Here is a 27,258-nt window from a genome sequence, read left to right on the forward strand (position 1 = left end):
GATGAGGCTTTGGCCTTTGGACTTTTGAGTTTATGCTGAAACAAGTTAAGACTTTGGGATACTGTTGGGAAGGTGTGATTCTATTTTACAATGTGAGAAGGAGATGATATTTCGGAGGGGCCAGAGGTGGAATGATATGGTTTGAATATGTGTCCCTACTTAAATCTGATGTTGAAATGTAATCCCCAATGCTGGAGGTTGGGCCTAGTGGAAACTGATTGGATCAAGGGGGTGGTTTCTAATAGTTTAGCACCATGCCCCCTTGGTACTGTACAGTGAGTGCGTTCTCATGAGATATGGTTGTTTAAGAAGTGTGTGGCATCTCCCCATAACTCTCTCTTCTGCTTCCGCCATGTAAGACGTGCCTACTTCCCCTTCACCTTCTGCCATGATTAAGTTTTCTGAGGCCTCCCCAGAAGCAGCAGCCACTATGCTTCCTGTACAGCCTGCAGAACTGTGAGCCAATTAAATCTTTTCTCTTTACAAATTATCCAGTCTCAGTTATTCCTTTACAGCAGTGAAAAACCAACTAATACAAAAATTCTATTGTAATTCTGGCAATAAACAATCCAAAAATAAAATTAACGAAACAATTCTTCTCTCAATAGCACCACAAAAAAGAAAATGTACCAAGAAATCATGAATATTTACGTATCTAACAGCATAGTCTCTGGATATAATTATAAAGATAAATTGACAAAATTGCAGTCATTGTACTGATTTTAGCACAAGTCTATCTATCAGAAACAGATAACTCAAGGGGATAAAATATTCTATATTAAAAATATGAAATAAAACAGAATAACTTTGGTAAAGCATGTATGTGTAAAAATACTAAAACAACATTACCTGCATTTATGAACTAAAAAGAATACATTATTTTCAAGTTGCTACAGACCCTTGTGTGTACACAAACACAAACGCACAATATGAACATATGTACCAGTGATATAAAGAATATACATTCTTTATGGCATATATTGAACTTTTTTTAAAGGAACATAAAAATCCTCAATAAATTTAAAAGAAACAGTATCTGCTAAAATCTTCACTCTTATCCATACTGCAATTTAATTTAGAAATCAGTAATAAAAAGTTAAGTTTTGAAAATGATAATGTGCCCTGAGTAATTCATAGTTTAAAAATACATCACAATGTAAGTTATAAAATATTTAAAACTGAGGTCCTCCCTCTTACAATTAAAATACCCTGGACATAAACAACAAATATAGTAAGTCTCTGGAAGGTAGACAGAAGCCTGCTTAACTAGGAACCTCAGGACCTGAGGAACAAACAACACTACAGTGAATTCCCTGGGTTTTCACCTTGCCTCCCATATATCCCAGAAGAGGTTATGGTGAAACCAGTGACCTCAAACTGCCCGAAGGCATAGACATGAAAGATCCCAAGAAAAGCCTGTCCCCTCTAACCCAGTGGTGTCAAATCTTTTGGCTTCCCTGGATCACATTGGAAGAAAAATAATTGTCTTGGGCCACACATAAAATATACTAACACTAGTGATAGTTGATAAGCTAAAAAAAAAAATGCAAAAAACTTACAACATTTTAAGGAAGTCTACAAATTTGTTTTGGACCCCATTCAAAGCTGTCCTGGGCCACATGCAGCCCATAGGCTGCAGGTTGGACAACTTGATCTAACCAGAGGACTAGGAAAAGGGGGCCCTAGCAGAACAGAAAGTCCTTTAGACAATATTCACCCTACTCCAGTCAGTGCCAAAGGAAAAACTGCTCTTCCCTTACCCTGGTGTTAGTGAGGCCAAGCAGGAGCTCAACTTCTTGTCTCACCAAGGAACAATAAAGCAAAGTAAGTAGACCTTCCACTTTCACAACCAAGGTGGTGCCAGTAGGGCTGAATGGGTAGGGCGACTGAATGGTGGGTAGCTGACTTCCACCCTTAACAGGCAGCAAAGGTAGTAGTGCAAGACAGTGCTATTTGCATTCCACTTTTCCTGTCAGGGAGGTCCAGAGTGGACCTTCTGCTCTCACACAGCAGCAATGAGCCAGAGCAAGGTGGTGTAAGTTGACACTCTGCTTTTGCAGGTATAGAAACTCTGCTTTTTCCTTCCTCAACTGTGTCATTAAAGTGACTTGAGAAACTGCAGAGGGTGACGATCTTTCAGAAATAATGCTGACTTTAACTTCTTTCCTCCCTACCCTATGCAAACCAGTGAGAAGCACCCAGAGTAGATCAGTAAGTAGGCCTCATTCAAAGAGATACACGTTTATCACCATACCATCCTCCCTGGTGTAGCTCTGATGCCATTTTAACTCAAAAAAGACAAATGTAGGTAGAGAACTTAACAGCTTTTGAAACACAGCTTTTGCCTATATGACTATTGTTTTAATTTAGAAAAACTCAGCTTATGGAGCAAATTGAGGTAGATCCCTTCACTTATGAAAATGATAAATTAATTCAGCATTCGTGCCATTTTTGCCTTGCCATCTATAGCCCTACACACATGTGGATACAAAAGCTTTGGGAATTCCTATTCTCCTTGGGTGGGAGCTTAAAATTTATTTTCTTAAAAAATCACTACAAGAGTGACTTAGTGGAGTTTCAAATGCTGCTGTTAAGTGGAAACCATTATCTTAAGGAAATTAAAGCTGCAACAGAAAACCAAATACCACATGTCCTCACTTATAAGAGGGAGCTAAACACTGAGCACTCGTGGACATAAAGATGGAAACAACAGACACTGTGGACTACTGGGGGGGATGGAGGGAGATGGGGAAGGGTTGAAAAACTAGCTGTTGGGTACAATTCTCAGTACCTGGGTGACGGGCTCATTTATACCCCAAACCTTAGCATCATGCAATATACCCAGGTAGCAAACCTGTGCGTGTACCCCCAAAATCTAAAATAAAAGTTGAAAAATAAAAACAAAATGCTGCTGTTAATGAGACATGCCATTACACCACGGGTTAAAGGGACTTTAGTGAGACAGCCTAGAAACCAAGTACCCTTTATACAATTGTTTCTTAAGGAAAATAACAATCAAAGCTCCAAGCAACCCATTTGCAAGCTGGGAATACGATTCATCCTCATGTTGGGGCTGCTTGCTAATTTTTCTTTTATTGCTTCAGTGCATCCACTGATGCTGTTTGGTTTTATGCTATACTATTTCTTATTCTGTATAAAATTTTAATTAAAGTCTCAAATGCAGTGGTACATATTTCAAATTTTAATGTCTTTGTCAATAAAGGTAAATTTTTTTCTATGCCCACGTCCCAATTAAGTCTGTTTCACAATCAAGATCGAGTTCCAGAAACTGAGCTGAAAATGTCTGAATATCCTAACCTGAGATTTGAGGTTTCCTTTGTCAATCCTAACCTGATCTGCTATGCTAAAACACAATTAATTACAGTATAAGTGGCTGTAAAGACAAAATAAACTTTTAAATTCAGCTTTTAAATAAATCTTTAAAATGAATACCCAAACTACAAACTAACTTCACTGAAACTTTTTAAAAATTAAATTAAATTAAATTGGGAGGAACAGATTCTCCCAATTAGATCTGTTACCATATTTTATATAGTTCATACATCACATATACTATCAATAATATTACAAACTATATAAGAAATGTAGCTTTGAGATAAGATAGTTTTAAGTCAACTGTCTATTCTTCATTAGATAATTATACATTTAGAATCTACTATGTAAGAACTCACCATGTCTAAGACTAAGTGCAAGGCAAATTTAGTCATTAATCTTTAGAAAATTCCAATGGAGTACGTCTTGTGGGTTCCAAGATAGGAGGCTATAGACTTAGATAATTCTGTGTACTTGTCCACAATCACACAGGTAACGACTGGAAGAGGCAACTTTTAAACCCAGGTCATTCTAATTCCAAGCCCATGTTTTAATGATTTATTTCTTTTCTTAACAACTTTATGGCCATTTGTATAGTATATAATTAATCCATTGTGTTTAATTAAATGATTTTTAGTGCATTTACAGAGTTGTGCAGCCCTCACCATAATTAAGTTCTAGAACATTTCTTTCACCACAAAAAGATCCCTTGCTCTCATTTCCCATTGCCACTCCCACCATTAACCTACTTTCTATGGCTACAGATTTTCCTTTTTTGGACATTTCATTATAATAAAATCACTCAATATGTGGACCTTTTTATTTGGCTTCTTTCACTTAACATGTTTTTGAGATTCATTCATGTTGTGGCACGTATCAATATTACATTCTTTTTTATTGCTGCATCTCTATTAGCTTTATACTGCACAAATAATCTTATAATTGAAGGGAAATAAAAATGTATTAACGTTAGGATCTGAGATCTTCTTACACTAGTGAAAAATCCTTATTTTGCACAACGTTTCTCTCCTTCCGCATCTTCATCATCTGAGTCTGGGGACCTTTTATCATTTAATGTGGCTTTCCCCAGAACATTTTTACTTGTTGTCTGCTTCAAACCTAGGCTGCACAGCACCACTGGAGTAATACAGTATATTTTAAAAAGTGCTTCGAGCATGTTACTTTTAGATTCTCAATAGCTCCCAAGTGTCTGTAGAATTAAGTTCAAATTTATTGAGTTGGCATATCCAGGCTTCCAGTCAAGTTCTTTTTTCCTTTCCTGTCTAACTTTGCATCCCTCTTCCTTCATGTGGTCAGATTTCTCTGACTGATGCCCTGCATGTTTAACTCATTTCCAAGTGTGTGCTCCTCCCTGTGCCTGTTACCCAAATGGCAATCCTTCCCCACTTCTCAGCTTCTATCCCAAATCCTACCTCCTTTAATGCTTCATTCTTGTCTTCCCCAGCCCCATATTCTCTCTCCCTTCAACTCTTTAGCAATGACTTTCTGTATCATATTTTTAGCCTTAGGCATTCACAGAAACTGTTCATGCGTGAAAGTGTGAGTGAGACTCCTTCAATCTAGGAAATATATTTTCTGGTGTGAACTATTTGAGGGCAGGTTTCATGTCTGATTCCTTCAATGGGGGGTGGGGAGTGGAGAGGGGTTACTTCCCATATCAATATTTTGCAATTAGTAGTACTCAAGAAAATTCATTGAATGAAAAATTTGTATTCCTTTATACAACCAGGAAATGAATGCATGAAATAGTACTGACCAATGAAAGCAGCAGTTTTTTCCTTTTAACTGTAAGGAATGAGGTGAACAAACATAAACTTCAACTTTACTATCAACACTTCAACAACAAAAGAGCTAAGAATAATTCCCAAGAAATGTGTGTCCAACATCTTAGCTATAACATTAGACAAAGTCTTTTTTCAAGGGTGAAATGAAAAATGTTCGACACCACAATGGGGCTATCTAAGGGCAGCTCCATCACTGCCAGATATTCCAGTGCCTTAGCAAAGTAAGAGATGCTTAGGTCTAATATCCAATCTAGCAGGGTTTTCATTTCCTTCCAATCATAAAACAGAGGGCTACCCTGGAATAGAAAAACGACACAAGAAAGAACAATGACAGATTTCTACTCCATGGCAACATGCCAAAGGCTTGTTTAAACATGGTCCTGGAAGTCAGGAAAAGTGACATTTTGTTATTGGTACTTTAACATATAAAATATCCTTCTAGATTTGTAATCAAGATTTTATATTTTCTCCTAATCACATTCTTTTTTTTTTTTTTTTGGTACAGACTGGCCTTGCACCAAATTACAGAGAAACATACTGAAAAATCAGAAAATTTTTCTAACTTTAAAATATCAAGAAGGTATTATTTGTGCTCTGATACGTTTATTAAGCCATGGTTAGCTGGGTGCAGTGGCTCATGCCTCTAATCCCAGCACTTTGGGAGGACAATGAGAGCAGATCACCTGAGGTCAGGAGTTCGAGACAGCCTGACCAACATGGCAAAACCCCGTCTCTACTAAAAATACAAAAATTAGCCAGGCATGATGGCGGGTACCTGTAATCCCAGCTACTTGGGAGGCAGAGGCAGGAGAATTGCTTGAACCCGGGAGGGTTGCAGTGAGCTGAGATTGAGCCATTGCACTCCAGCCTGGGCATCTCAAGAAAAAAAGAAAAAAAAAGAACCATAGTCACTGCAACACCAAGTTTCTCACTAAGGAAGTCTACTCCATCTCCTGACATCTTTGTTTCTTGTAATGGCAACATTCTACCAGTCCACCAAGCTTATATCTAGATATTACCTTTTCTTTCCCTTCTCTGAATCCCCTCTCTTTCTTCAATGCCTTTCCTACCACATCCTTTCCTTTATAGTTTGTTAACCATTAATTAATCGCTCTACTCATCAAAAGTATCTCCTATGTGCTGGGTGATGTGCTATATGTGGACGACTCAACAGCCAGCAGAACAGACAGCCGGAGTCCCTGGAGCAGAGCTTGCAGCCTAATTCATCTCACTTAAATTCTTTTCTGTCCAGGTGTGGTTGCTCATGCCTGTAATTCCAGCATTTTGGGAGGCTGAGTGCAAGAGTTCGAGACCAGCCTAGGCAACATAGCAAGACCTCATCTCTACAGATAATTAAAAATTATATAAAATAAAATTTTATATAATTTTATTTATTTATAAATTTATATAATTTTATAAATTAAAAATTATATAAAATAAAAAAATTCTTTTCTTGCCTCATCTCCTAACTGCAGTGTGTGCCTGGCACTGCTGTCTGATTCTTCTGCCATTAATAGTTAATCTTGGCTTTATGATCTTTGTGATTGCCCTGCCTTTGTGTCTCTTTTCATGCGGAAAATGCCCTAACACCCATCTACAGAAATTATAGTCCTGAAGAAAGCTCATTTCCCTCAAGAGACCACCTTCCCTAAACCTTTAATAATCTGCCCTTCCAGTTGCAATCTTGCCTTCCTTGGAGTTCCCATGACATTCTAATATCTTAGAGCTCATAAAACATGAGGTATTTTATAGAAGACTTCATTGAGCCTAAAAATACCAGATAAAATTGAATCATATAATCATGGAGTACAACATATTAAATTTCATAACATTCTCCTTCTAGTAACTATTCGATGCTGAAATATAATGGCTGAAGATGCTATTCCAGGTCTTTTAAAAAATGATAAAAACTAGCACACTTTTAAAAATTAAGTATGCTTTTGTTTATGGTAACATGGGATATAGCCTTTGGGTGTGAGTCCTGCACATTTCAGTTAGCCCATCTCTAACCTCTGTGTGACCAGAGAAATTCACTTAAGAAACTGTCGCCTAAGTGAAAAATAAATGTCTTACAACACTAGCCCATTTAAGCACCTAATTACAAGGTCAGTCAAAAGTCAACTTGTTCTATAACAGATTGCTTTCATCAGTGGCTTCTTGTCTACCCAGAGCTTCAGTTAGGATGCCTCCACTCTTGGGTCCTGATATGCTTGGATGCCATAGCCCTAACTTTGTACTAAGTCTCCTAAAAATCTTATTGATGTAGAATTTGGGGTAATTTGGAAAAGGACATAAGTTATCCTTATATAAGCCATTTCTCTACAGATTACAAATGAAAAGTAGCATTTTTCCATTCTTTTTCTAAAAATACAATCATTGAACACTTTCTGGTTCTTTTAAAAATTCTTTAAAATGAAATTTCAGGGTAAAAAGCTATGTTATCTTTAAATTATTGGCTAAATTGTGAGGCTGCTCCAGCAAGTCTGTTTCAAAACACACTTCAACAAATGTGGATATATGTAAGTTATTCTTTTGTCATGCTGTCAAAAAATTTAGTACTTCTTTTAATATTTATTAATAATAGGAAATGTGCATTGTGGGCTTTTAGTGAGAAAAGCTTAAAGACTAGTTGTATTTTTCTGTGGCTTAAGTGTCAATCTTTGCCCAATTTCTTCATTTACTATTTACCTTTTCCTTTTCAATTTGTGAGTCCCTTTATATATAAAGATATTAATACTTTATTGAATATTACAAAGATTTTTTTCAAGTCTGTTATAAGGTTTTAAGTTGACTTGTAAGTTTTTAAGGTTTTTACAATTTTTTAAGTGGTAAAAATATTCTTTTTTTTCATTTTTTTCTGAAATTTTGCCTCTTAGACCTTTTGTAACATGATTACTAAAAATATTATCAAGTATTTTCCTTTAGTAATTTATACCTCTACATTTAAAATTTTTATTCATCTGAAGTTTATTTTTGTGAAAGGTAGAGAGTTGGGATATAATTTTATATTTTATACAAAAATCACACTCAGTTATACAAAAGCCTTTTATTAACTTTCCTCTTTGACTTTAAGTGCCATCTTTAACAAAGAGTAGGTTATGATATGCTCATTCCTGGACCATCTTTTTTCCCCATTTATCTCCTTCTCTGTTCTTGAACTTGTACCAAGTGCTACTATTTTACTGTGTGTGTATTTGTGTGTGCATGTGTGTATGGAGATAAATATGTAGACAGAGAGATAATATGTTTGACATCTGAGAAGGAAGAAGGAAGGCTCCAGCCATCATTCTGCTATCTTAGCTCAATTCACATATTTGTTTTTCAAGAAGAATTTTATAATCAACTCATTGGTTCCTAGAAACCCACTAAGGAGATTTTGAAATGGATTGTTATTAAATATATACAGTTGTGAGTATGGAAACCTTTAAAATAGTGTGCTTGCCCTCTGGGACTATATCATTTTGTTAAATTAAGGCATTTTTGTGTCTTTTGGTAATTTTTAAAATATGGTTTCATATGGCTCTTTCATATTTCTTATGAAATCTATTCCTATTTATTTTCTTTTTAATGACTATTATGAATGGAATTTTAATTCCATTGTACATTCTAATTGGTGTTTTTTTATATAAGCACTTAAGTTTTGTTTTTAGCCAACGACCATGCTGAACATTATTTTTTGTTTTATTAGGTTTTCTGATCTATTAATATTTTATATGCAGAGTGTCCACTATTACTCTATTTGAATAAAGGTAATGCTTTTCTTTCTTTCCATCTTTTTTTCCTGTTTCTTATATTTTGCCATTTGCTTAAGCTGTCAGAAAAAAAATGTTAAATAATAGCAGAAATTGTAGATTACTGTAATTTTACTTGGTATGATTACTGTTGCTATTTTAAAAACTCAATTTGATTCATATATTTTCTTGATGTTGAATAAGTTAAATGGTTTTTCTAGGTCCATTTATGTGAGTAACCACCCTTCTTTAATCCCTGTAATTCGAAGTTGATATATGCAGTAGTATTAAGTAAATGAAAGAAGAGTGACACTATAATAGCATAAACTAGTAATAATTGTATATTAGCATATAGTCCCAAATTGCTTCCCCATCAAAGATTTTCCAAAAGTAAAACTAAAATAGTATGTATCGGAAGCTTAGTTAAAAATCTAACCAGGGTAGATCTTTATGTACTGATACTGAAAGATGTCTGCCAAATATTTTTGACTTGACAAAGCAACTTGCAGAATAGCTCTATAGTATCTCATTTCTATGTAAAAACAATATATACACGCACACACCAATGTGTACACATATGTTTTACTTCATATCTAGAAAGGGGCACATCAACAGCATCATAATAATAGAGCCTAACACAAGGGCTGTGTTTTGAAGGGTGAGAGAGGTTTCTTTATTATCCATAAATGTCAGGTTACTCTCTGTACTGTCAAGCATTCACTTCCTAAAATTCAGCCTTAATCCATTAGTGATACATGAAAACTGATACTGCTACACAGTATTTTGGAAAGTCTTAAATTACAACATAAACCATACCTGAAAACTCAAGTTACTCTATATATTACTGGCATAATATCCAGGAAAAGAAAATGCTTTCAAATTTTGCCCCTTCAAATACATCAAGACATGCCATCTACTTTAACTGATTGAATACCCATAACCACATAAAAATTGCATGGGAAGTACAATGTAAATGCTATTTTCCTTATCTACCTCCTTGTCTCTGAGGGCTGTTTACCATTGGGATCCAACTTATTCTGGGAACTGTGCTACCTCCCTTAAAATACATATTTCCATTAGTGATGGAGAGTCCTATATTGGTTTACCTCTTCTTTGTCCTCTTTCCTAAAGCTAGTCATTTTCCTTATCTATAAGCTTCTCCTTTGCCACTGCCTTGTCCATTTGAAGATTCTAAAGTAGAAAATACCAGTTAGAAAAAAAAGCAAAAGAATTCTTCATAAATGTAATGATAAATTAATATTTATCCAGTGCTAAAATTATTTCATCCTATTTTTACCTTAGAACTATTTAGCCTAAATAATAGAACTGAAAACTGATACAGATATTGGCTTAAGAATTCCTTGGTTTATGAAGATTTATGACATAAGGCATAATGACTGCCTAGTCTCCATTCCAGCAGCAAATTAATTAATTAGTCAGTTAATTAATGTTGTAATAACTGTTTGTTGAGAATACTTTTATTAAGGAAGTTAAACCGTCACTCACAGTACACAGACACGCTATGAGGAATTTTTTTTTCTGAAATGTCTCTCCTTCTGTCCTTGAAAAGATGGTAAAGCTTAATTCTCACCTAAAACGTTAAAGTCCCTAGTTGTTTCAAAGTCCAAAGCACCATGGTTTCTAAAACAGATGGGAGCTGGCTTGAGACATGTTCCTCATCAAACTTTCTTTGGGGTAACCAAATACAATGCTAAGAACCTGGCCACAATAAAAGCAGCTGGTGAAGGAGAGCCTGAATCTGGTCTTTTCTAACTCCTCACATACCTAGGGCTAGTCTCAGAATAATCCCAGATATTGTTTGCTTAAGTTAAAAACTGAAACATGCATGTATGTATGTGTGTGTGCGTGTGTGTGTGTGTGTAGAAAGAGAAAGAAAATAACACACTTTTCAACAACTTACCATTTCCATGATCTAACCTAGAGTACCCTGTCTCAAAAAAAAAAAGAAAGAAAATACATTTTCATAGAATCACAATATCATCTAATTTTACATATGCAAACAAAATGCACAAAAGACTATTTTATCCATGAAAAATGTGTACAGTAACATACTTTTTATACACTGAGCCCTCAGTTAGAAAATCCAAATCAAGTTTAAGTTTAGTGTTTAACTGTAAATGCCAAGCTAATATTGTTTTCTATTGTAATTACTTCAGGAATAAATTTCTATTGTGATTTGATGAAAACAGTGTATCCATCAGCCTTGAAATCAAGTGGTCCTTGAGTAAATTTAAATATTTGAGAGGGTATCCATATTTTAGATAAGCACAAACAAACGCAAACCAAAAACACAAACTACACCTCCCATATACGACCGGAAATGTGAAATAAGATTTATTTTACTGCATCTGTGCTTGCAATTAGGAAAGTCTCTGCTTTAGTCTATCTTTTCTTGGTGGTACATAGTTTTTCTTAAGATGTTTAAGGAAAAAAATTGAGACATTGAAGAGTTCGTTCATATTTCCCCATGGGAATTTTATCTTCGTTGACAGAAACCAGTAACTATTTTTTAAAGGATTTTTTAAGCTGATTAACTAAATAAAAAATATTTACAAAGAGCTGTGCTCATACTGCACCAAATATACGTCAACATTTGTAACAAATAATTTAATTTCATAGGGAGCCATAAGCATATAGGTGTATACTAGTTATGAGAAGTATGTATCTTGCAAAGATATGAAAAATCTGGAAACCATTGGTGGAATAATAGGAACAAAAAAAAATCCCAACAACGTGTAAATCAAACAGCAAGGTGTAAATGAAAGTGCCAACCATTCATTTTCAGATTCTCTGAGCCCTAGGTTGCTGAAGATCGTTGTTGGCAGTAAAACTGTCTCCTTCCAACGGGTCGGGTGGAGAGCAGCATGATTGGCAGGGCAAATAGAAGACAAAGGAGAAAGCCTTCAATCTGCAGCTGATGCACAGGAAGAACATGGGGAGCTGAGCTTACAATAGAGACAACATTACCAAGCTAATGGCACGGGCAATCATGGGGCCACTACGCATCTTGGGTATCAGCAGGGCATCCATTTTCAGCTAAGTGTTAGAGTACCTTTTTGCTTTCTCTCACCACTGCAGGGGTAAAACAACTTAGTGCGTGAAACCCACTGACTGGTAATAAATTACTATATTGGATACTTTTTGTTTTCTTTCAGCAATGACTTTACTGTGTATTCTTGCTATCACTACCAATTAAAGTGGAGCCTGCTTTAGCGAACTGTATCTAACTATATATCAGCCCTGATGCTCCAATTGCTTTGGCAAGTATCACAGGGTCAAGAGGCTCCTTTGACCTTTATCATCTAAGTCTTTCTGACCACTCACTATTTGAAGCAATCTCAGCTGAACAGATGGACACTTTCTGCGACATTATAAGGCTTAGAATATAAAGATAAATGAAATTGTGTTTCAGGCTTCAAACTGGTTTATGCCTGTAAAATATTATTAGTGTGTTTACAAAATCTCCAGATTTAAAGTGTATAATCTGACTCTGGCTAATGGACAAATTGCTCGTTTCTTTTTTAATTATAGGTTTTGTGTTTTAAGTGTGAAGAATAGCAGAATTTTGTAAAGCAGTTCTCAGGGTTATCCAGTTACATTTTTAATGCATATATCAATAAACCATTATAAAATGAAGGGTGTCATTTACTGTGCAATGAACCTTTTGCATGTTGGTTTTTAAAATGATGTACTAAGAAAGATATGCCAAACACAGAAAAACTAAAACTGTAAATGTTCGATGAAGTAAAAATTAAGATTTGTATTTGCCTTAAGCATGATTTTTCTCTTAAACTATATCATTTTAACTGCTAGGAGATTCTAGTATTTTTGCATATCTAAATATAAAAGGAAAATGATTAAGCATCAGCTTTATATTCTTTAACCCATTTGTGTTAGTATGTCATACATGGTTATTTGAATATTTTGAAATTGCTAGATTAACCTTAAGTAGGACATATATATTTTTTGCTAGTCTCCTTTAAATAAAGTGATCATATAATTTATTGTTCAAACCAGGCTACTTTTTAGAGTCAAATGGTGCATTATTAACAATTAACTTTAAACAAGAGGCATGAGCCAAAACTGTCCCAGGGAACCTGGATGTATGATGACCCTATCTTACAGGAATAAGGTGATGATTTGGCTTATTAAAAAGCATCAATGTTTCTGTAACACTTAAAATGTGACTATTGTTCTGTAAATCATAACCATATCTCTGTACGTCTATTTTTTAATGACTGCAAAGAAATTAATTTTGCAGTCATTTTCTTTTTACACTCTCAGATAGTTTATTTCTACTTCTCAAAAAACTTCTGATGTATACAACAAAGGAAAAACCACCAAAGTCCTAATTATAAAAATATTGCTGGATTGTTTGAAATTTTTATTTTTATATCTCGTGCTTATAAAACCCCCGTAACTCATATTCTCTTATCATAGTTCCCAAATAATCTCTCAGCAATCAACTAAATTTCTGTGGTGCAGATTCAGTTGCAGGTTAAGTGAGAAATAATACAAATAATGGATTTAGAGGTAAACAAACTGCTCATCATTTTTGAAAAATGTTGTAAGACCAAGGTAAAGGAGGGAGTGAGGGATAGAAAAAGAAAAGAAAGAAGGTAAACAAAATTACCAAAGGCCAGAAGACTGTTTCAGGTCACCTTGTATTGAGGACTGGTTAATAAACAAGAGACAAAAGCTAGGGACCAACGTATTCTCCCCAACAAAAAGAACCACAACCACAAGTGTGTCCCCAGCTTCTGGAAAGGGATTGAAACCAAGTGCCAGCTTTAAACTTTCATGGTTTTATAAATAATTCTGAGAAATAAATGTACAACAAAATATCCTCTCTAGGAACTGAAATACTGAAATGATAGAAAACGTCAAATAAAAGCTCTGGGACAGTTAAAAAAAATGGCAAGGAAAGTAAGGTATGGCCAAATAGGTGTAATAAAAAGGAAGTCCCATAACCAAAAATAAAAAAGGGAATAATTAAGGGTCTTTGTTGATAAATTACTGAAGTCAAAATATTCCCCCAAATTGTAGGGTATTGCCTGTACTAGAGACAATATACAAAGGATTATCCTTTCTTGGTACAATGCAAAGGTAAGGACACCATTAGTCCTATGGCAGAGACCCCAGTAGAAAGCTTAGGAAGTCTGATCAGATCTCAAGAATAAAATGTGAAAAATCAGAATTATTTTTGTGCACAGATTAGAATCATATAACTCCATGTGAAAAATGGAAAAGATGTGTTCAATTGTTATGAAATCACAATAGTACAGAACATGAAATACTAACTCAGACACCAAATTCTGAATTATAGAAGAAACTAAAGGTATTTATATACATTCATAAATTTTTAAAAAGTAAGATAAGCAAAGGACATTTGAAAGAGATTCATTACTTAAAAAATAGCTTTTGCTATATTATTTTTGCCTTTAATAAACAATATTAATACTGTTTACAAAGAATTCAATAATAAAGATAATCAAAAGAAAATTAGATCATCCATAATTATAACACCTAGGGAGATCCTTAACTTCCTGAAGCAGGAATCTAAAGAGAAACCACACTTTTCCACGAAATTTCATATAATTTTATACAGAGCCCTACAAATTATCTGTGCAATCATTAGTATTTTTTTCCTCTCTCATGCTCCCTCTCCTCAGTCATCGGTATTTCTACCAAATGCTTACAGTTCTCCACCTTTTCCCAGCATACGGCTTCTGCTTCATTAGCTTTGTCTCTGTGTAACAATGAAGAGCAGAGACCCCTTCCGACCCCAGGTTGGTACACTGAGTGAATAAGAAATAATAAACTTGAGTTGTTTTAGCCAATGAGATTTGGGACATTGTTTGTTACTAGAACATAATATAGCCTATTCTGATCTAGATATTTTCCAAATTGTTATCAGTATATACATGGATAGACAGGTGGAAACAAGAGAGGCCTGGTGACTGATTCAATGTCATATAGCCACTCATTTAATCAATGCAACTACTGAAATGCCAAAGTTGAAATTAAAACCCAGATTGACTACTCCTAGTCCAGTGCTCCTTCCACTACATGAAATGTGATTTCTCATGCTTACATGCATTATACTTTCCCTGGAAACTACTAGAAGACACAGAAACAAATTCCCCCTAACTTCCCCACCTCTGACAGATGGCACGTCTGTTTGAATAGACACGTCATAATCCAATTTTGGTCTATTCTGCATCCTATAAAAATTCAATGTCACTAATAGAATAAAAGTTCTCAATATGAAATCCAAAAAACTCATTAATAGCCAAATTTTACGTAGCAGGAAAGATACTTGTCTCATGTGTTCTTTAAATAGCAATTATTTCCTTCCATTTGTTTTCACCTCTTTCTCTATATGTTTTTGTCAATTAAGATAACAAGTATGTGTTACTAAATTACTCTGTACCCACCCTCTAGAGATGAAAACTAATTAAAAGAGATGTGGTATGTACATGTAATTTTACTTACTCCAAACACCTTTGCTTCCCGAACTATGACACTGAAATCAGCAGTATCATGTTGATGCTTTCTAAACATCATACTAACAAGCTTATAATTGGCCAAGAGGTCAGGAAAGGTATAGGTCTGAAGGAAAAACAACTTAGCCAGAATTGGCTCAGCATTAAGTAGACCAAAGGACAAATTTTTTTTTAAATAGTGTTTCTCCTCTTTTGAGTGATTTGTATGTGTATTCACATAACGAATAACCAACCACAAACACTTATTTTGGGTATATATTTGTGTGGCCACCAGATATTTCAGTCAATTCAATTCAACACATACTTACTAAATTGAAATCAATACCCAGAGAGTATGCTCACTGAAAAAAAAAGTATATAAAATTTATGAAATGTCTCAGAACATGAGTTCTTTCAAACAACCATACCACAATAACTTCTCACATGTCTAGCAACTGATTGACAAGATCAAGCTTGTAGACTACCTTAAAAAAGTAAGAAGCAGAAGAAACAAGACAAAAATCTCTGAAAATCCAAAAGAGAGTTTACAAACCAGGGCTCCCAAATTGAGCAAAACCAGTTATAATTTTCAGCAAATAGGGAGCTTTACAAGAAAATCTGTTAATGACAATAATAAAATATAGTTCTTTCCAGTGGAAAGCTACCACACTCCTCTTCTTGTGGCCTATTATAGTCAATTATAACACAATCTAATCACAGCACTGCCTATTGCAGAGGTCAAGAAACAATGACTTGTAGGCCAAATCCTGCCTACCACTTCTCTTTGCAAAGAAACTATTACTGGAACACAGAAACACTCATTTACTGATGCGTTGGCTATGGTTGTTTTTGCATTACCAACGCAGAGTTGAGTAGGTGTACCAGAGACTGTATGGCCCACAAAACCAAAAAATATTTGATATCTGATCCTTTAGAGAAAAAAATTGCCAACCCCTGGCTTATTCTAAATTAATGGGAATTTTAAATGTATGCAAAATATTTTTTCTGGGCAAAAATGCAATATAAATATAAAGAAAGCAATTTTATGTGTTAAATCCCCTTAATTCAGTTGTTACACTTTAAAAGAGGACCCTATCTTAAGTCTGTATTGGTTGTTTTTGTTACTCATGAGATTTTCCACCACAAATATAAATTGCTCCCAAAAGTCCAAGTCCAGGAATTCTTACAACTCTATAGCAAAAAACCCTAATAATAAAAAAACCAAGCCAAGGGTTTGAATAGACATTTCTCCAAAACAGATATACAAATGGTCAAGAAATATATGCAAAATGCTCAATATCATTAATTATCAAAGAAATGCAAATCAAAACCACAATGAGATACCACCCAATACCTTTCAGGATGGCTATTATTAAATGAAAACAAAAACAAAACAAACAAAAGTCAGGTGTTTGTGAGGATGTAGAGAAATTGGAATCCTAGCACACTGTGGGTAGAAATGCAATGGTGTAGCTGCTATGAAAAACAGCATGGAGGTTCCTCAAAAAATTAAAAATAGAACCACCATATGGTCCAGCAATCGACTTCTGGGTATTTATCCAAAAGAATTAAAATCAGGATCCTGAAGAAGTATTAGCATGTCTATGTTTATTGCAGCATCACAATAACCAAGATGTGGAAATAATCTAAACGTTCATTAGCAGATGAATGGATAGAGAAATTTTGATATATACATACAATGGAATAACATTTAGCCTTTCAAGAAAGGAAATTCTGCAATATGTGATAACATGATGAATCTTGAGGACATATGCTAAGTGAAATAAGCAGTCACAGAAAGACAAATATTGCCTGATTACATCAATATGCAATATCTGAAATAGTCAAATTCATAGAATCGAAGAGTGGAATTGTGCTTGCTAGGGGCTTAAGTTATTAATCAATGGGCATAAAATTTCAGCCCAGTAAAATTAGTAAGCTATAGAGATCTGCTGTACAACATTGTACCTAGAGTCAGCAATAACGTATTATACACTGAAAAATTTGTTAAGAGGGCAGATGTCATGTTAAGTGTTCTTACCAAAATAAAATAAGAAGTTGAAGTCTAGGTTCAAAGACTTCCTTTTATTTTCTTAAGGGGTACAAGTCATAGTTAACCTTCCACTGTGTCTCACTTTATATTCCATCTCCAGTCATATCAACTTCTCATTAACCTCCTACTTCTTCCCCATCTTCATATTCTGGGCTTTTGGACCTGCTGTTCCTTGTGGCAAAATCTTATTCATCCATCATGATTTAGTCCTAATATGACTTCCTGCATACCACAGACAGGGTTAGCCTCACCATCTAAAGCGGTTCCTCCCACTGGCACTTTGGGATATAGGTCAACTAGAGCACATATGTCACACCATGGTTTTTGCCAACTTGATGTTAAAACAAACAAAAAAACAAAACAAAACAAACACCAGCTAACAATTTCTTTCTCTTGCTTCAACTAAGCAATGGACTCCTCTTCCAGACACACTCTCTCCTCTAATTCAGTTTTTTTTTTTTTTTACATAGCAAACAAAACGACCTTTTCAAAACATAAATCAAATCATGTTACTCCTTTTGAGTAAAATCGTGAAAAGACTCCCTTTAATACTTGGAAGTCAAGCTTCTTACTTTGGATTATTACACCCAACATATTCTGTCCGTCCCTCACTTTTCAATATTGACTCTTAATGCTCCCTCCCCCATACTCCTCTTGAGTCACACTGGCCTTTTTGACTTCATTGTCTACATCAAGCTCATTCCTACTTTAGGCCTTCTTTTGTAGCTGTTTGCTTTCCCTAGAATATTCTCCCCTCTGAAAGGCGGGAGAATCTCTGGTTCTTTCTTGCAATTCAAACAGTATAAATCCTACCTCCTTCTCTGATGTTCTCTGACCACCCAGGCTATAGTAAACCCCTAGGACTGTCTATCAAACTGCCCAACATTAATTCCCTGCAGAGCCTTTATCATTATCTGACAGTCTTGTTTTGTTTTGTTTACAATGCATCCACTCTCACTAGAAATGTAAGTGCCATGGGCACCATGATCTTGTATCAAGAAGAGTGCCTGGTACATAGTAGATGTTCAGTGAATATTTGCTGAATGAATAAAGTATTCTGTTTTGCATTCCATGCTACAAAACTTACATAACATGCAGACACAGTAATTCTTTGTTTTCAAGGAGCTTTAGGCCTGAGAAAATAAGATAAATAAATAGTGGTAAAATAATTAGGCAATCTATAGTTTTTGTTTGTTTGTTTGTTTGTTTTGAGACAGAACCTTGCTCTATTGCTCAGGCTGGAGTGCAGTGGCAAGATCTCGGCTCACTGCAACGCCTGCCTCCCAGGTTCAAGCAATTCTCCTGTCTCAGCCTCCAGAGTAGCTGGGACTAAAGGTGTGCGACACCATGCCGGCTAATTTTTTGTATTTTTAGTAGAGATGGTGTTTCACCATGTTGGTCAGGCTGGTCTCAAACTCCAGATGTCAGGTGATCTGCCCACCTCTGCCTCCCAAAATGCTGGGATTGCAGGAGTGAGCCACTGCACCCAGTCCATAGTTAATTTATAAATTGTTTAATCACTTCTCGGCCTTCTGGCTAAGATCAAATGTAGCATCTGTTTTTATCAGTTTAATATAAATTGTTTAACTAGCATGTTCATGGTAAATTGTACATGCACATGCTGTAGTCTAGGTAGGATTTGACTAGGTAAAGAGAACATCTCTGGTACATGAGACTGGGCAGGAAGAAATGTGGAGAATAGAGTCATCAGAACCACCCATGTGGAAGAGCACTAGTGTACCAGAAATTATGGAAGAGCCTTGTCATGGGAATCTAAATGGGGTCTTCAGAGACAAGGAAGAAGAACAAATCCTATGAAGCTCAGTTTCTCCTGGGGCTGCTAATCCAGTATGCCACCCTACCTTCCCACAATGAGCTACCTAAAAGCATTTAATGTCATACATGTTGAAACGTAATCAGCCCTCTCTTCTCCTTATCCTCTGATGAGAGGGTGAGTTAAGCAATTTTCAAATGATGTACAAAAGCAGGAAGCAATGTTTGCTACTTGGGGGATACAGAATTGTACTAGTCTTTGCATCTGGGAAATGAAACATAAATCAGGCCTCTTCATATTTATTACACTTAAATTTCTGAAAGTTATTACAAACCTGTTGATTAGATTGTTGCTGGCTTCAGGGGTTTTGTATTGAGGGGAGGGCTTAGTAAAGTAATTATTTCAGGGAAGTAGAGGCTCCTGATATACAACGCAATCCTCAGGCTATTTTTGAGTGCTTATTTTAGACAACTTTGTTATTAGAAAAAGAAGTCTAAGATTTAAGGGCAAGTAAATGGGGTAATAATATGCACTGTGTTGGTATAACAAGCCATTTTAACCACATTGCCTCTTAATCTTCCTTTCTGAGTCTTTATCAGCTCTGTTCTATGCTCACCTTACCCAAAGTGAATCATTTCTCCCTAATATGCTGGGCATACTAAGTTTTATCACTACTATTTAATAATACACTTTTTCTTATAAACTTTTGTAATTGAGACTGGTGTCTAAATATCAGTGGAGGCTGCTGCTGTGTTTCAACAGTCTCTTTGCTATTATTGACTATTTTTTGCTAGGTCACTATCCTCTGTACAACCAAGTCCCATGTAAACCTGATTTGGACTTAAAGCAATTGGGTGGCGAAATAAATACACTTTTTTTTCTGTCAGTCATTTATATTTTTTTCTCTTACAATTCAAAAAATGAAGCATTCTTTACTTTCTTACCATCTATTCTTCATGTTTTAGACTTCGGTAGTTTTCAGTTCATGAGTTTATTCCACAAATATTTCTGAATGCCTTCCACGTGCCAGATATGCCAGGTGATGAGAATTTCATGATAAAGTTATAAAATAGGTTTATCATAACTGTAACTGTCCCCTTTGAACTTACACTGTAGTAGAGGGTAGAGAAGATACAAAATGAAATAAAATGGATGCTGAGAAAGAGAGTAACAGAAAGTGGGTTGCTACCTACATAATGGTAAACTGACATCGAAGTTAGACTTGAAGGTGTAGAATTGAGGTGAAAATATTCTGGCAAAAGACTAACATCAGTGGAAATATGAGTTTCTTTAATGAGGCCAAATAGTTGGGGATTAAATATCTGGGTCATGGGACTGAACCTGTAGTTGACGTTTTTCATCTTTTTTAATGTATGATTTTTGATTTGGGTTTTTATCACAAGAATGAATGCAACTCAGATTAATAATAATGGAATGCTCATTCTTAGTTTCTTTTCTTTCTGTCATGCTTGTGGAAGCTGAAAATAATATTTCATAAACAGTTATGTGAGTTCAATAGAATGGAAATTGTTATGGCTGAAGAATATGTGTAAACCTTACAGGACATCCCCTGCCCCACATGATAAGTGTCAAAATCAAATTTATAACTCCAAAGATACTCTTGTTAAGAAACTAATAGATAGAGTTCCTAGTTTAGGAGATATAATATATTTTAAAATAATAGTACTAAATAGAAATTTGAATTTTATGAACATTCTGAAATATTAAAGAGGATATTTCCTAGGTTTTGATTATGCATAAATATACCCAGTCTGGAAATCAACACAAAATTACCAGTGGATAGTAAAAATCAATTAGAGTTCTTTCCCAAGTATCACTCATGAACTACTGACAAAACCTGCTCTAATTCTCAAGTGAAGAAACTTTTAATTATAATATGATGTATGTGTTCATGCTGAATGAAATTCGGTATATCCTGAAAACAAGAATCAAAAGCAACCATACTAAATGATTTATCAAGAAGACATCAGGTGACCACAAGAGGGCTGCAAAAGATTTAAGAGATATGATGTATCATTCATACATAACGAGACTCTTGTAGATTACATTACTTAGTCCCATTATACTTCATGATTTGTCTGTGAATTAAATACCCATTTATTATACCCTTTATACAGATAGAGAAGTAAGGGCCCAAATCCTTAGATTTTATTCATTAGTGAAATATAAACAGATTTTGATAATTATTTCCTGTTACAAAACTGAAGTTTGATAAAATATAATAACTCAATGTTTTAAAATACAAGAACTTGGTCCTAGAATTAATGGACGTAGAACATTAGATGAAGGCAAAAAAACATCAATTGTGGCCCCACAGCTGGGCCTTTGTGGTAGGTGCACAAGAACAGTGAAGCAAACCATCATCTGAGGTACTATGTGTTATATGGGCACTTCCTCACCATGCAGCTCATTGAATTTTCTGTATCTAATCTCAGTAGCTATCTTGATTAAGATAGAAGGGTAGACCATTTAAATCAGATGTATATTGAGGGCATAATTTGTCATGATTAATTGAATTATCATAAAAAGTGAAAATTTTGGCAAAATACACTCAGAACTGTTAGTTTTCTGCTTCTATCTTACTAATTCCATCCTTGTTAACACCAGAAATTTAATTACTAAAAATATGCCTCAAGATATTTTAAGCTGATCATTAGCATACATAAATGTTAAAGTCATAAAAGAAAGATACGCTTAAGAGATCTTGGCCGGGTGCAGTGGCTCACACCTGTAATCCCAGCATTTTGGGAGGCCGAGGTGGGTGGATCACCTGAGGTCAGGAGTTCAAGACCAGCCTGGCCAAAATGGTGAAACCCCATCACTACTAAAAATACAAAAATTAGCTGAGCGTGGTGGTGCACACCTGTAATCCCAACTACCCAGGAGGCTGAGGCAGGAGAATCGCTGGAACCTGGGAGGCAGAGGCTGCAATGAGCAAGGATTGCGCCACTTCACTCCAGCCTGGGTGACAGAGCAAGATGCCATCTCAAAAAAAAAAAAAAAGAGAGATCTTAAAGACAATTTGTTACCATCTATCAACCTGACTTTATAATTGATCTGGTTTAATAAAAGATAGGTCCTTGGTAATTAACAATTTTGGACTGACAATCATATAATAAAAACTTTGTGAAAGTTCAAGATTCAGGTATCCTCTTAGATTTGGGGAGATGTCAACTGTCAAATAATTTTCTCATTTGAGCCTCAAGATAATCACACATGAAGACAAAGGACCCATACTATTCTTTCCATATTTTGCCGTCTGATTACATGATGAATGTCATGCTATGGTTGTTGTAAAACAGAGATTGGCCTGAGAGACAAGAAAAAGGAAAACAAAACATCTGCTACCAGAGAATCAATGGAGAAGGTCACGTTTTATATAACGACGAGACCTCTAGTGGGAGCTCGGAAGAAAGTAATGAAGGTGAGCGGGACTTCGCATTTTGTAAGTTTTTTTTTTTTTTTTTTTTTTTTGAGATGGAGTCTTGCTCTGTCGGCCAGGCTGTGGCACAAGCTTGGCTCACTGCAACTTCCGCCTCCCAGGTTCAAGCAATTCTCCTGCTTCAGCCTCCTGAGTAGCTGGGATAACAGGCATATGCCAACATGCCTGACTAATTTTTGTATTTTTAGTAGAGACGGGGTTTCACCATGTTGGTCAGGCTGGTCTTGAACTCCTGACCTTGTGATCCGCCCGCCTCAGCCTCCCAAAGTGCTGGGATTACAGGCGTGAGCCATGGTGCCCAGCTTTGTAAGCTTTCTTAATGGCTTTCTAAAAGTCATCAGGTTTTGGGCAATATGCGAAGACATAGAACAACTACAATTTTCAGTCCCATTTGATTGTGCATGGAGTTAAATACGTGCATAAGAAAGCCCCTGCTGCTCACAGCAGCTTGTTAGGATCATTTTTATATCTGACAGGAATAATCACACTTGAACCAAAAGATTATGCAGGATATTTGAATTTAGGATTAAAGCTGTTTGTAGAATTATATGAGCTATATAGTATGAAAAAAATTACAAATAAATAAACATCATTTGGAGATGCAGAGAACTGGTGGTGCCTTCAGGGCATCACTATTAAAACAGAATTCAGAAAAATGGACAAGAATGTTAGCTGGATGTATTTTTTTAATAAGTTCATGCTCTTAGTTCCAATAAATAAAGATAAAGTCTTAATACATTTTGTTTTTAATCGTATAGGGGAAATATTCCATGAAAATAAATGCTTTCTTTTTTGAGAATTGCTTCCTGTTAGTTTTTTGCATTTGCTGCTCTCTTAGGGCCAGTTTCAACATAAGTCATTGGTACAGAAGTAGTGCTCCTGTTGGGATTGCTTTAAATGGGTCCAGATGGTTCTCTCAGTCAATAAGTGATATTACCAGCTTTCAACAAGAAAGATTTTATTCTCCTCCATTTCTTTCCAGTTATAAGCAACTAATACTTTGAGTTAACATTTGAATTCTAAAAACATCATTTTTTTCCAGAAAATACCATCCAGTGCATTAGTCATTAAAAAAACAGAATAGAAACACATTTTAAAGAGGTAACATTTATAATCATTTTAATCAGAACCAACAAGTTGCTCAATAACAGAGCATCCAAATCCACTGGAGTGAATTTGGAGCCCAATAAATAACAACCTCTTTAAGTAGGTGGAATAGGGTCATCTTTTGGGTACTACAAGAAGCAGGATCTTAACAAATTTTGAGAGGCTACATGTTTTTAAAAAGGAAAAACAGGCCTCGCACGGTGGCTCATGCCTGTAATCCCAGCACTTTGGGAGGCCAAGGCGGGCAGATCACAAGGTCAAGAGATTGAGACCATCCTGGCTAACACAGTGAAACCCTGTCTCTACTAAAAATACAAAAAATTAGCCGGTTGTGGTGGCATGCGCTTGTAGTCCCAGCTACTTGGGAGGCTGAGGCAGGAGAATCACTTGAACCTGGGAGGCATAGGCTGCAGTGAGCTGAGATCATGTCACTGCACTCCAGCCTGGGCAAAAGAGAGAGACTCCATCTCAAAAAAAAAAAAAAAAAAAAAAGAAAGAAGGAAAAAAGAAATAAGGAAGAAAAAAGTCTAAATAAGTTAAATAGTTTTGGATGCATAATATATGAGCATGATTACAGAATTCATAGGTTCTAAAATATCTACAAAATTATTAATGTAAATGAAGGCAAATGTAAAGATGTGCTTTAATAAATTATGCTAACACACTCCCTAGATCAAGCTAAACACAAAATTAAAATGCCTAAAATGTTTAACTTTTCTCCATGTTCTATGTTAGAACTTCCCCCTTCAAATTAACTGATAACTACAAACGGAGTATTTAATCCAAGAAGAAAGTTATAATCTTAGATTTCTATGTCTCTTATAGGGTTAATGAAATATTGTAGGGGGAGAGAAACTGAAATAAATCTAAAGCTAAGTTTAGTACTAAATAAATGATATAAATATTTATTCAGTGAAAAATCTTACTTTAGAAATAATGGAAGAGAGAACATTTTTTGAAACCAGCTAAACCCAAAGCAGAACCAACCTTTTCTCTGGTAGAAATCACGGTTGCCTATCAGCAATTATAAAAACAATAACGCCGACCTTGAATGAGCCTTAAAGGTCTTCGCTCACAATTATATTATCAGCTTTATGAATTTTCAGTTGCTATCTCAGCCATAAATTCAATAAATGCAGAGTTGATTAGTAATAGGAAGATAGCTATTTTAACAGCTGACTTCATTGAAAAACGCATTTGAGAAAGTACACATTATACTGGCATTTTCCATGTTAAAAAATGCAGCTTTTTCAAATCCTGCTCAGTACACTTTAGATGAGGACTTATGTCCTCTCAGGAACAGCAATAAAAACTAAAAATCAAACTCAGCCAAAACTAGAAATGATTTAAATAAATTATATCTGTAGTCCTGGGAAAGCAATAGTCAGCTACAAGGTTTTTATACCTGGAAATTTTTTTACATTTCAAGACTTTACCTTGGAGCATTTTTTTTCTCATCTTAAGTATATAACTTCACTTCCTCTCTGTATCTTGAACATAACAGCTCGCAATGGTAGAGAAACCCAATCAAAAAATAGCCCTGTGTGTAGTTATTGTAATTAACAGATTCAATATCTATTATCGCCAGTCAGGTATCATAGCAACCTTGTAGTGCTGAAAATTGCTTAGAAAATTCTTCAAAACCAGCAAGACTCTGCTTTAGGAAAACAACACTGGGGACATGACTGGCTGTCAACATCTGTGGGTGTTGCTATGGGCACAGCCACAAAGAACTCTGCCATCTATACAAAAAGGTATACACACAGAGAAGAGGGGAGGGACACAGAAGATAAATTGATAAGGAAAATCAAAAAGAAGAAATAATTGGGCTGGCAATATACAATAGGCACACAATTTTGTGTCCATGTTTTACACAAATTCTTTTCTATTGAAGCTAGAGAATCCAAATTAAACTTAACTGTAATTGTGACTAAACATGAGCCAGGGTTTGGAAATAATATCTGAAAACTCTCCATTTGTACCCTTTATCACAAGTCTTAATTTGAAACTTAAAGTGAATTACAGTTAAAATAATATTTAAACTTCCACTTATAAACCCTTAATAGTCGTTTATAAATCTACAGAAGAGAAAAGAACAGGTTACTATGAACAAGAACCCAATATTGATTTTTCAGCAGTGCAGTAAGGCATCTCCATTCTATTTGGCTGCTGTCAAAGCCACTCTTTAACAGCTGGAGTCAAATTGCACTATTTACAGCAAGAGCCCTTGTCAAGTGGACCATAAGTATCCTAACAATACACTATTCAAATGGCACTTTGCCACACAAATTGCTGACTTGATGAATAACCAATGTCAATGACTAAGGCCAATATAAAAGTTTCATTTTTATGAGAGGTTTTACATTCACACATTAAGTAAGCTTTCTTTGAAGAACTATTAGGCTATATATTTCAGGCCTGTGGACGCTGAAAATAATTAAAATCTGTTTAAATACATCGAGGGAACTTGACAACATTAATATGGATCCGGTGTTAACTACATTTCTCACACGAGTCAGAACAGAGTCCTTCTGTTGCTGGCACTCCCCACCGGCACGTGCTGCACAAAGCCAGACTTAAGCTAGCCTCGCACCATGAAATAGGAGCATTCTCCTTTTGTGCCTCTGATTTACATGGCCAACGAACGTTTAGATACAAGCCAGGCTTTGAAGTCCTGTGAGGAAATTCGGAGTTGCTTCTGGGTGCGAGGTGGACAGCTGGAGTCATTTAATGGTGCATTTTCTACTTTTCATAGTCACTCAGACCTTCTAAATTAGTTTTGAAACAAAGCTGTGATATATTCCTCATAGTTTTCTTCATGATTGAGGTAATATTTTAAAAACAAAAAAAGTTTAAACTCATGCCACAAAATGAGAAAAGGGAAATTCTTCATAAGGCAGTTATAAAAAAAAGGATTAGATATTACAGAAATTTTTATTTAACTTACAGTACATAAAATTATCTATAAAACTCTATGGTAAACAGTTATACACTATCAAAAACTTGCATCACTTTATGTGTTCAAAAAGCAAATGACCTTGTAGATTTCTCCCCTAACGTTTATTTCTTTATTCTATCTTCCTAGGCTGGATATTATCATTTAGGTACTACAGTTTTAAGTTGAGATTCACCAAATCAAAATACTTAAAACAGAAATCTTAATCCAATGTTTACAGAGGAAAATGACTGTTCATCAAGTGTTTGAAATTTAAAATAAAAATCTATTTATTTTCTTTTAAAATTATAAAAAATTGATATAAAATATTTTCCACACTAGAAAAATAGTTCTATGCTGCTTATTTTATTAAAAAGAATAAATCAAAAATTTACTAATCAAAAAGGGAAAATTTTCATTCTGTATGGATGATTTAGCCCTATATAATGCAATTTATTGTTTTAAAATAAGTATTTGTTCTTTTTTATAGTTACACAAGTTTAATATTAAAATAAAGATAGTTTAATAAAAACCATGGTAACATGTATTGC

At 35.1% G+C, this 27,258-nt stretch overlaps 1 protein-coding gene and 1 pseudogene across 2 annotated transcripts in view; one reads left to right on the forward strand and one right to left on the reverse strand.

The window, feature by feature from the left end:
- WDR72 (WD repeat domain 72) overlaps positions 1–27,258 on the reverse strand; it is a 244,812-nt gene that overhangs the window by 117,904 nt on the left and 99,650 nt on the right. The gene's annotated exons all lie outside the window — the stretch shown is intronic.
- On the forward strand, positions 18,945–19,090 carry LOC115930940 (uncharacterized; annotated as a pseudogene).

Source organism: Gorilla gorilla, chromosome 16, assembly GCF_029281585.2.
Source record: "Gorilla gorilla gorilla isolate KB3781 chromosome 16, NHGRI_mGorGor1-v2.1_pri, whole genome shotgun sequence".
Taxonomy (NCBI): domain Eukaryota; kingdom Metazoa; phylum Chordata; class Mammalia; order Primates; family Hominidae; genus Gorilla; species Gorilla gorilla.